A 10,517-nucleotide genomic window follows, 5' to 3' on the forward strand; every position below is an offset into this window, starting at 1 on the left:
ATTAAAAATAGATTGCCCAAAGTAAAGGTGGCCAATTTCTTCATTTTAATTATTGTTTTATATAATAGAGTAAGAAACCATGCTAGAAAATTGAATCATCTTTTCAATTATTCCTGTCGCAGTTGTGGAGAGGACGATAAAAGTGCCTCCAACCTGCTGTGTGCTTGCCCTGCATATGTACGGTGCTGGCTTTCTGTCCAAGGGGCGTCCTTTTTTGAGGATCTTGGTCAATTGCAAGGCCTCTCATTAAGTGGATCCTTTTGAATCGCTGTCACAAGCTAACCTCATCTAACCTACTTTTTTAAAATTTCAAATTTTTTCTATTCATTCAACTTAGAATAAATTTTTGTAATATTTTTTAAAAGTGATTATCCTGCATGCACTTTTTCCTACGTATAAAATACGTATTCATTTATATACATATATAATTTTGTCTTATACAAATGTATATAATGTATTCTTTTATGTTTAAATTTAATGTCTATTAGTGCTCTGCGAAACGGCAAAGTATTTAGAAAGTTTTCAAGAAATTAAGTTTCAGTCAAACACTTTAAATAAAAGTAAAATTTTTAATGGATCTTCAACAAAGCATGACTTTCACGAAGGATATTTTATATCCCCTGAGAATCAACTTTTAAAGTTGCCTAACTATTGTCATACTTTGCTGAATTTCGTTTGTTATTTGATATCTTGAAAAAGCATATTAAGAGTAATGTATAATGATACTAAAAAATGTATATTTCTTCTTAAATTCAATTTTTACTAAAACATTTTGAAAGCACATAGTAGACGATATCATGTTATTTTATACTTGACTGACTGCATTCATTATTTTGTGAGAGAAACGAAGTTCATGAAATTTGTTATGAGAATAAATGGCAAAATCAAAGGCCACTTATTAGACTGTATTTTCATATGAAGAATTGAAAATGGTGTCGGCAATATATAAAATTTTATTAAATTTAATTTTTAAATCAGTTATAATGAAAGAAAAGAATTTGTAATAGTGCATTGAAATTTCTATAAAACTGTGGCATATGAGTCGTAAGTAAATAGCAGAGGTACTTTGATTTTTATCTTCTCAGAAGATAAAATCAGAAGAAAATAACGAGTTTTCGTTCATTTGGTTAAAACACACGAAGCCTATGCTTCTAATTACATAGGTTCAAAGTTCAAGCCTGGCATTTATAATCTAACAATTATACACGGACCCATAAAGCAACGAAAACAGCTGTTAATGTAATTATTTGAAAGATTAAATTTTGTTTTTATAATATGCTACTATTCAAATACATTTTATTACTGAATTTCATTAAAATATTCCAAAATAAAATTAATATAATTTGAGAGGCACGAGTTCTAAGCCTGGCACTTGTAATCCAACAAAATTATGTATGGACTATAAACTAATTAAATTTGATTATTTCCTAACACTACAGCGTTGTATGGACAGCCAAATTTCAATAAATTAAATAATATTTTCGTCCTTGTCTTTTCTTTGCTATTCGAATCCGTCTAACTTTTAAGTAGTTTGTTCTTGTCGTAAAGACGAGTCGCATTTGACAAGAAAAAATTAACATTAAAGTTAATATATATTTAAGAAAATAAAGAAAATTATGACACTCTTTTGATTCTATAAAAAACAAACTCTTTAAGTGAACAAACAGTGTCCTGCTTAAACATTGTCCTTCCAAGCACTTGGATTTTCGTTTTGTTGTCCTTAACAATGAAAATCTTAATCTTAATTTTCTTTGTTAATCATGTCCAAAATTAGATTTTTCTGTTCCTGCAATTTATCATCAATCAAATCCCATGTCTGACAACTCAACAAATCAATCTTTGAATGTTGAGGCATTAACAAGTATTAAGTCTTCGGAATTAATTTATATAGTCGTCCATAAACAACCTTCAGTTTAATCCTTATGTACTTAACATAGAAGCAAGGATTTGAAGCAAACTTTAACTTTTTATGTGTGACTAAGTAACTTTAGTCAGATTTCATTATATTTGAGATTTTACAAGCAAGGATATTATATTAAGCAAAAGCAACAGTAGAACAGTGTAGAAAATTGATATATACAATATTACATTGACAAGATTTCTAAGGTTAAATTTATTTCATATAATAAAATAAATATAAATAAACAAATTTATTTATAATTTTTATTTTATTTTTCATTTTATTTTATTTTGAATTCTTCACACAAAATCTTGCATTGCTGCAGCACCATTTTTGACTTGTTAAGGATAAAAAGTTCAAACAATCCTTTATCCTTATAATGTATAAAAATACACTACGCATTAAAAAGGTATATTTTTTTAAACAAATAAAAACACATAAATTTATATTTATTTAAATATAATATTTGCAAGCCTCAAGCAAGACAATATAATACGTACTGTACTTTTAGTTTATTTAGAACAGAATTTTCTTGCATTTATGCTTAATTAAAAATTATGTTGGAAAGCTTTTATGGTAAATTGTGAATTTATTTCATAATTTCAATGTAAATAAAGCACAAAAAAATTACATAAACTTACATTTTATACTTCAGATTTCAGTAAAATAAAAGATTATTTACACTACTTGACCATCATCTCAGGTGATTTAATAAAAGTTCACAAATTTTAAAATCAAAATTCATTTAAATAAACGGGGGCAATATTATAAGTCTTTTCCAAATTTTTACATAAAATCACAATAAAATAAATATTAACAATAATAATATATGTATTTCTGAAGTTCCCATATCTTTCTAAAGTAAGACATTTTTCTGCCTAGCTACAGTACCAAACCAATCCATATCATGTTAGTGGAAGACATTCTGTTGTCGATGACTTTAGGTTTTCAGTTCTGCCTCTTATATATTTATAAATCGTTTTATTTGTTAATTTCGGAACACAGCTTTTAACCCTATCATTTAGGTGAATTAATGTCAAAGTGAATCGGTTAGAGACATTCACGTATTTATCGCCTTGGACCCATACTTTTCTTAAGTAAAAAATTTTACTGTGGAGCTACAATACCAAAGCAATCCATATCATGTTGGTGAAAGATGTTCTGTTGTCGATAACTTCAGATTTCCAGTTCTGTCTCTTATGTATTTATTATTCATTCCGTTTGTTAATTTCGGAAGATAGCTTTTAACCCCATCAATTAGATAAACTGATGTCAAAGTGAATCTTTTTTTCATTAAAGACATTGACGTATTTATCGTCTTTGACCACCATGTTGTAGGATAGTCTTGGCTTTCATAATGCCTTAGGTCTTACCCCTAAGAGTGTCCCTATTACAAGAGTGTCCCTACCCTACCAGCTTCTAAGCTCCCTAAACATGGCACATTGCTATTCACTGAAAAGACAAAGCACAAGATTACTTAGAAGTATTAATAATCTGTAATGATTTACCAATAATAGAACACAAACACATGTCATAATTATGAGCTATGAAGGAAGATCGAGAATTCATTCAAAATGACATGGGGTGTAGACATCTTAACACTGCCATATATGATAAGAACGTGAATCAAAGTTAACATATTGTGCTGCTAATAAATAGGAATGCTATATGGTTTCAGTGAAAACATTTTTAGAACTGTTCTGGGCACGAAACGACTGACAGCAATATACGTACTTAATATCATTGTAATGTCACAAATGTTCCTTAACCCAGATATGGCATCCTGGAACTTTTTCAAATTCCGAAAGGCGTTCCAATAATAACGTTTTTAAACAATAGGTAATGCAAACTAAGCATGTGATCAGCTATATAAGGTCCAGAATCAATCTAAACTTTCATATAATAAAAAATTGAAGCTTCACTTGATTATAACATGTAGAGTTGATAATAAAATAAAATATTAAAAGCAAAAACATTATAGAAAAAAATTATTTGTTGTAAAATGGGTTGTTCCACGAGCTACTCGTAGTAAAACTCAAGTAAAACACAAGTAAAGTCCAAACTGAGAGCGTAACACAAATAAAGTGTGATATTTCGCTCTTTATACAGATTTTTATGAAACAGCTTTGTGTAAAATCTGATGTTTTATGTATAATAACCAACTCTGCTATTATCGATGTGATAAAATTTTTAATACGAAATTAATCGGTCGATATTTGCGTATATCTTCAATGAGTACTAATTCCTCCTATAACTTTAAGTTGTAGATTAAAAATGAATTATTAGCATTTTTCGATTCATAAAAAAATATTTTATCTTTTTATGACTATTTAGCAGTTATTTAAATTACGAGTATACACAATTTATACAAGATTGAAATCAACCTTCTAGTCTTTTGTTAATTGAAATTATAATAAAATTAAATGATAGACAATAATATTATATTGTTTACAGGTGATTCGGTGCTACCAGCAATTCGTCGGACATCTGTTTCAAAATGCCAGACAACTACTAATAAAATTTCAACTGGATTTTTCAGCGAACGAAACGAATTTCTGTAGGTGATAACAATAAAAATAAACAATAAAAATAAAAATTTAAAAAACATTTGGCAAAAAAATAAAAATGGTGTCTATATATTATAAGTAATAAAAAAATTAGAGAGGTGGAAAATTTTAAAACTGGCGTAGTCCAAATCTCAGTATATATAACTGAATGGTATTGCACATAATTTAACAAAAAATTATTTCTAAAATAAGGACAGGAGAAAGAGAAAGTACAAATAGAATTAAACGTTCACTGGCTCTAACTTGCCAGATTATGGAAAATATTAATATTCGATCATACTAGATTATGGAAAAGTATACTCTTTACTTGAAAATGTTAATAAGATTAGCACAATGTTCAAATTATGATTAATAGAACTCTATATGTGTTTACTATCTCGTTACACGTATTGCCACTTGACCCTAACTGGAACAACCGGTGGCTTTAACAGTTGTACTATAATTTTAAAATTCATATCTACTTGGAAATCGTTTGACTATGGTCATCGCTAAGACTTTCTGTTACAAAATGGGCACTTTTTAGGCTTTTAGTATAAATTTAAAATCAAGATTAAGAAAATCCACTAGTTTTTTGAATGTCCTACAGATATGCATGAATATATGTTATAATTGAATAGGGAGCGATATTGGTTGTGAGAAACTGAAACTATACAAATCTTTCAGACTCTCAAATTATTGTAGACTCTATACGTAAGGCTATATGTGCTCCAACCGAGCTGAATAATTTTGGATCGTACTTTTTTTAATAGCTTCAGTGAATTATAGAGCAACCTGTTAAGAAATTTTAATACTTTGTTGACAGCTTTGTTTTCTGAAACCATAATAAATGTTGTAGTTTTAACGACATGGATTTTGGATTCGATTGATAGCTCCAATCAATTGGAGGGAAATTTTGGACATAAAAAAAATTTTACTGAAATAAATAGTTACTGAAATAAATAAATATGAATAGATAAATATTATTTGGGCGAATAAAATGAGATCTCGATTATAAATAAGGTGGCATCATTGCAACATTTTAAAAGATTACATTTAGAAATAAAAATTTCTATATAAATCAGAGCCAAAGGAACTTCATAAAGTCCCACTCATAGCCAAATAATGTAGTTTGATACATTAAAAAAGCCCAGGTACAGAAGTAATTACTTAAATCCGGTTTTGCATCATATCTTGTGTTATTTGATTGTCCCTCTCTATATACATTCCGTCACAGCTGTTATTGGTTTTCGCATTTCACTGGCATTTTCTTATTCGAATTCGAATACTTGTTTCGAAATTATTCTCATTATAACGAAAATAATGGCGTCAGTTGTCATTCTGTTAGTTTCGCTTCTTTTTCTCTTTCGAGCTTTGTGTGCTGAACCGAAATTCTAGACTGGAGGCTCTTGCGGTATTTATTAAGTTTATTTAATTTAATATTTTAATTCAATATTCAATTTCAGATTTATTTGCGTAATTGAAATATTCAGTTTAAATAATAAGTAAGTTTTATAATCATTCATCGCCACATCTTTATTAACATTTCTCTTTTCCGGCACGTTATCATAATATAGAGTTATAAGGTGAGTGATTAAATAATTATTTAGACTAATTAATTAATAATCAACCAACAGTTTTTCAAATTTATCACAAATTTTCTTTGGTTTATTTGTATTCTAAAGCAAACATAGTTTTTAAGGTTGTCATATTAACATAACCTAAAATATTATAATATACTTTAGAAATAAGCATATTAAGTATAATGCTGAGTGCGTACTGGTCTTGTTGTTGTAGCCTATAGAGATCTGTTAATATAGTACCTTTTGGAAGTGGTGAGCGATACTTTGCTGTCATAGTTGACGAGTAACTCTAAAATGTAAAATAGGTCGCGTCAGTAACAAGTTCGAATTGTAATAATATCTGTCGGACCTTATATTGACACACTTACAATAATGGTACTTATAGTTTATTTATGTGGAGGCAATCAAACATAAGAATTTTTAAAATCCAGAAGTCAAAGATGGATATGTGACAGCATCCAAAATAACTCTAGGGAAGATATTGTAAACAAATATAGTTTATTTTGTCACTATAAACTTTGCGTATGGAAAAATTGATTTAAAATTCACAAATAGGTTTATTGAACTCCTATTAAAATACTTAAAATTTATAGAAGACCTTTTTGTAGAAGAGTAAAATAATAGTGAAAAATGAATTTTTAAAAAACTTAATTTCTTAAAAAATTCAAGTGCTTGATTTAAAAGCTTTATATACGAGTGTTCGCTCACCTTTCGGATTTTTCAGTTATTTTTATGCTGTTAAGGATTCTCAATACACTTCACTCCAGGAAATTTATTGAAGTGGAAAAATAAAATTTAGTATATGTGAAAAATTCTTTTGTGAAAGTGATATTGACTGTGAAGGAAACACATTCTCAGTGCAACGTAATTGCATTCAGTTAACTGAGGAGCCAAGAAAATGCACATAAGATAATATTAGGTTAAAGGAGTCCGTGGTGGTTGTTATGAAAAATCTTTATATACACTTGATTTGTTTAAAGAAGTCTCTTAAAAGGTTTAAATAAATAAATAAATAATATTGAAAAAAATATTTAAATTATTACTAAAAACAATTTTTTTATGTAAAAACTTTTTCTTCATTCTGAGTTTATGTAGATAAATTTATATCTTCGAATGCTGTATTCTAATATTTTAGAACAAAGTAACGTATATTGTTCTTCTTCTTGAAAGTTAATAAAAGTCTGCAAGTTTTAAGAATTTACTTTGTTTGTAACAATAGGTGTGAAAATCAATTTACGCAAAATATAAATTTTAAAAATTTTTCCGAACTTATTTTTATTATCTTTCTTGTGAATTCATTTTCACAAAAGCAACCGACATGCTACAGAGTAAAAATATCCTTCATATAGTTTCATAAATCCGCTGCATCGTAAAGAATCTTATCACTGAAATGTATTCTTCCAAGTAGATGTACTGCTTAGCTAACGTCATAAGTAACTCTTGATATTCAAGATACTTTTTCTCGTGCCATAAGAAAGTAGAGGTTTTATTCGTTGTGCTCGTGTGTATATTTTTATGTCATCCGTCTTGATATTTTGTATGTGCATATATATATATATAAACTCACATCTGACGTGTTACTTATATGTTTATATAATAGAAGATTACGTAGATTGTCACACACGTAAGTGCAATCGATGTAATATGCAGAACAATTCATCAAAATATCTCTTCAGCTCTCAGGTGAGTTGCTCAAGGATATGTGAAGCTGGCTTTACAATGCTACTTAAATTTATTTGATTTGCATTTATTTTTTATTTACTTGAAAATTGACAATAGCAAAATCTGCATATGTTCAGATGTTCTTTAGATGAGTGCACTTGAACCTTGTGCATTTGAGTTTTGAGTTATGTTGCCATCTTGTATGCAGTATTGTTCTTATTATTATCCTTTGGCAGTATTATTTTTATGTGTACATTATTCAATTCGTCTAATGCATTGTCTGTAGTAAAATTATATGTGAGTATGTGTGTACCTATAGCTCAGATGTGAGTAGTCTCATCAAATTTTGAAAGCATGATATAAAACTTTCCTTAGTTTAACTTTGTTGTGGAGGATAATAAAATGCATCTTTAACTCACTAAGAATAAAATAAGCTTAAGTATTTGTTAACAGTAACTTCATCCATATTTAAATGTATACTCAATGTTAATCTCAATGATAAGCAAGATATGGAATATGCATAAAAAAATACGATCAAAGGTAATATTGTTTTATGTAGTAACGTTAATATGTTTTTATAAAAAAGACTATAAACTTTCTGTTCGTCTAAGTAACACATTTTGTCCAACATTTCTATGCTAATGAAAATAGGCGAAAGAAGCGGAAAGAGCTGCGAACCCAACAAAATTAGATACGATAGCTGTTTCGATTCCATATTCCTCCTAATTTATGTCACAAATTTGGCCACTTTAGAACTATTCAAACACATTTAACAATGCAAGTATTAATCGAATGTTAATATGGGACATATCTTTGACTAAATTCAAAAATTAGCGAGCCTGGATAGTGACACAAGAGGTATTTTGGTGTCTCTTCTTCGAGCGGTAGTCCTGCAAGAGTTTTGCTAGATCAGGTCAGCTACCTATTATTCTATTGTTCAGTACCCCATTAAAGTCGATATCATCTTAAATTCTTCCAATTTATTCTTGTAGACGAAGTTAAAGATGTTATATTTGGAGTATATAGGCCATGTATAGCCTATAACACTGTGTAAGGGACACTGTGTAAGGAAATTTTATTATCTTAAATTCTTCTTGTTTCTGTAGATTTAGGCAGAGGTTCTATATTTGTAGTACACAGGTCATGTCGTTCTATTAGAACTATTAAACCAATTCTTTAAGCCTGTTTGTAACAGTGATCATTTGTTAATCTTTAGCTGTGACTAGCAGAAGCAGTAATTGATAATTGAAGTATGTGGGTCATATTTTTCTTGATATGAAAGACAGTATGTAGCAAAATGAAATCACAGAGTTTGATATTTAGAGTATGGAGCTTATGTCATTCTTGATCTGAATGACAGATCATAGGAAGATATATTAAATTAACAGAGTCTATAGCGAAATTTGATTATATTCGCTCTGTTGAAGAGTGTAAAAATTCTTAAAAATTTAAATGTGATGTGTAATGTTCATAAGGAACAACCAATAGATGTACCCATAATCAGTTCTTCAGTTATCAAAAATAGAATAAATAATATTGGGTATTACAATACAAAATATGCTAATTTATTAAATATGTATTTACATTTATAATATCTATACTTCACATAATTTTTAAGTGGTGATTTATAATTATTTATTTATTTGTAATAAATACAATATAATATTAGTACAACATAACTACATTAATATGATTATAATAATATAAATATAACAATATAGCTGTAATAAACTAATTAAAATTTCATTAAAATAATATATAGTTGTAATGCTAATAATATAATTACTGTAATGACTATAATATATAATAATTAATATTTATAGTATATAATAATTACTATAATATGGTAAATATGTGGCACATACTTTCATTGAAACATTTCTTGAACTTACAAATATATTAACTTAATTTATCAAAATATTAAATAACCATTGAATAGGATTATTATATGCATAATATTAAAAAAAAATTTCAAATTTAGTTGAATATTAATTTTATAGTTTCTTTAATTTTGATATTTTTTATTTGTTTTAGTTCATCTTTGACCACATCAAGTCCAAAGAACCTGTTTGATTATTGCTTCATTAACCCTTCATATCAACGCTGACTGTGGTATGAATAGTAGTGCCGCTAAATATGTTAATTCTAAATGTTAACTTTAAATTGTGCTTTGCAGATTAAAATGGCTATTTTAGATTTCCAACTCGAACAATCTACTTTGGTTCCAGAAGTGCTATCAACAATAATGGAATCTCTTCATGAAGGCATTGCTGGCTGGAACACTATGGATAAATTTATCAAGTTTTTACAAAGTAAATTGAACAATGCAGGGTTTAGAAATTATTACATCACCTATAATGAGGATGATTTAATTTTGTCTGACGCATATATGTTACAATATGCAGTAATCAGATATGGGTTTGACTTAATACAAGTGATCAGAATTATGTAAAATAAGTTTTATACTTGTAAAAGCCCTGAAAAATGGAAAAATTTTGATAATAAACTGAATTAAATGACTTGAATTTTTTTCTTTTATATATATATATATACATATTTCTATGGTAATAGAAGTTGTTTTGTATACTGGGTGATTTGGTTTAAATTATATTAACTGACGAAGATGATTTCTTTGTCATTAATGAAAACAATTGCATACATGCCACAGTATATGTTATATTCAATATTTATGAATAAACCAAGTCCCAACGAATCGTATATCTGTAAAATCGTTCCCACATTACAGTTAATCTCGTTTTGGTCGAGATTAAAATCTCTTTTAAAATGGTGATAATTTTTCTGTGCATTTTTGCCAATGTTTTAATAGCC

At 28.0% G+C, this 10,517-nt stretch overlaps 1 long non-coding RNA gene across 1 annotated transcript; it reads left to right on the plus strand.

Moving 5' to 3' along the window:
* Positions 1–5,819: 5,819 nt before the first annotated feature.
* Positions 5,820–10,185, plus strand: LOC119673225. The gene is made up of 4 exons (XR_005252026.1): positions 5,820–5,857; positions 5,910–6,029; positions 9,723–9,800; positions 9,865–10,185. It is a non-coding gene; the product is annotated as an uncharacterized LOC119673225 (long non-coding RNA).
* The last annotated feature ends 332 nt before the right edge of the window (positions 10,186–10,517 follow it).

The sequence above is a fragment of the Teleopsis dalmanni genome, chromosome 1 (genome assembly GCF_002237135.1).
Source record: "Teleopsis dalmanni isolate 2A chromosome 1, ASM223713v2, whole genome shotgun sequence".
NCBI lineage: Eukaryota > Metazoa > Arthropoda > Insecta > Diptera > Diopsidae > Teleopsis > Teleopsis dalmanni.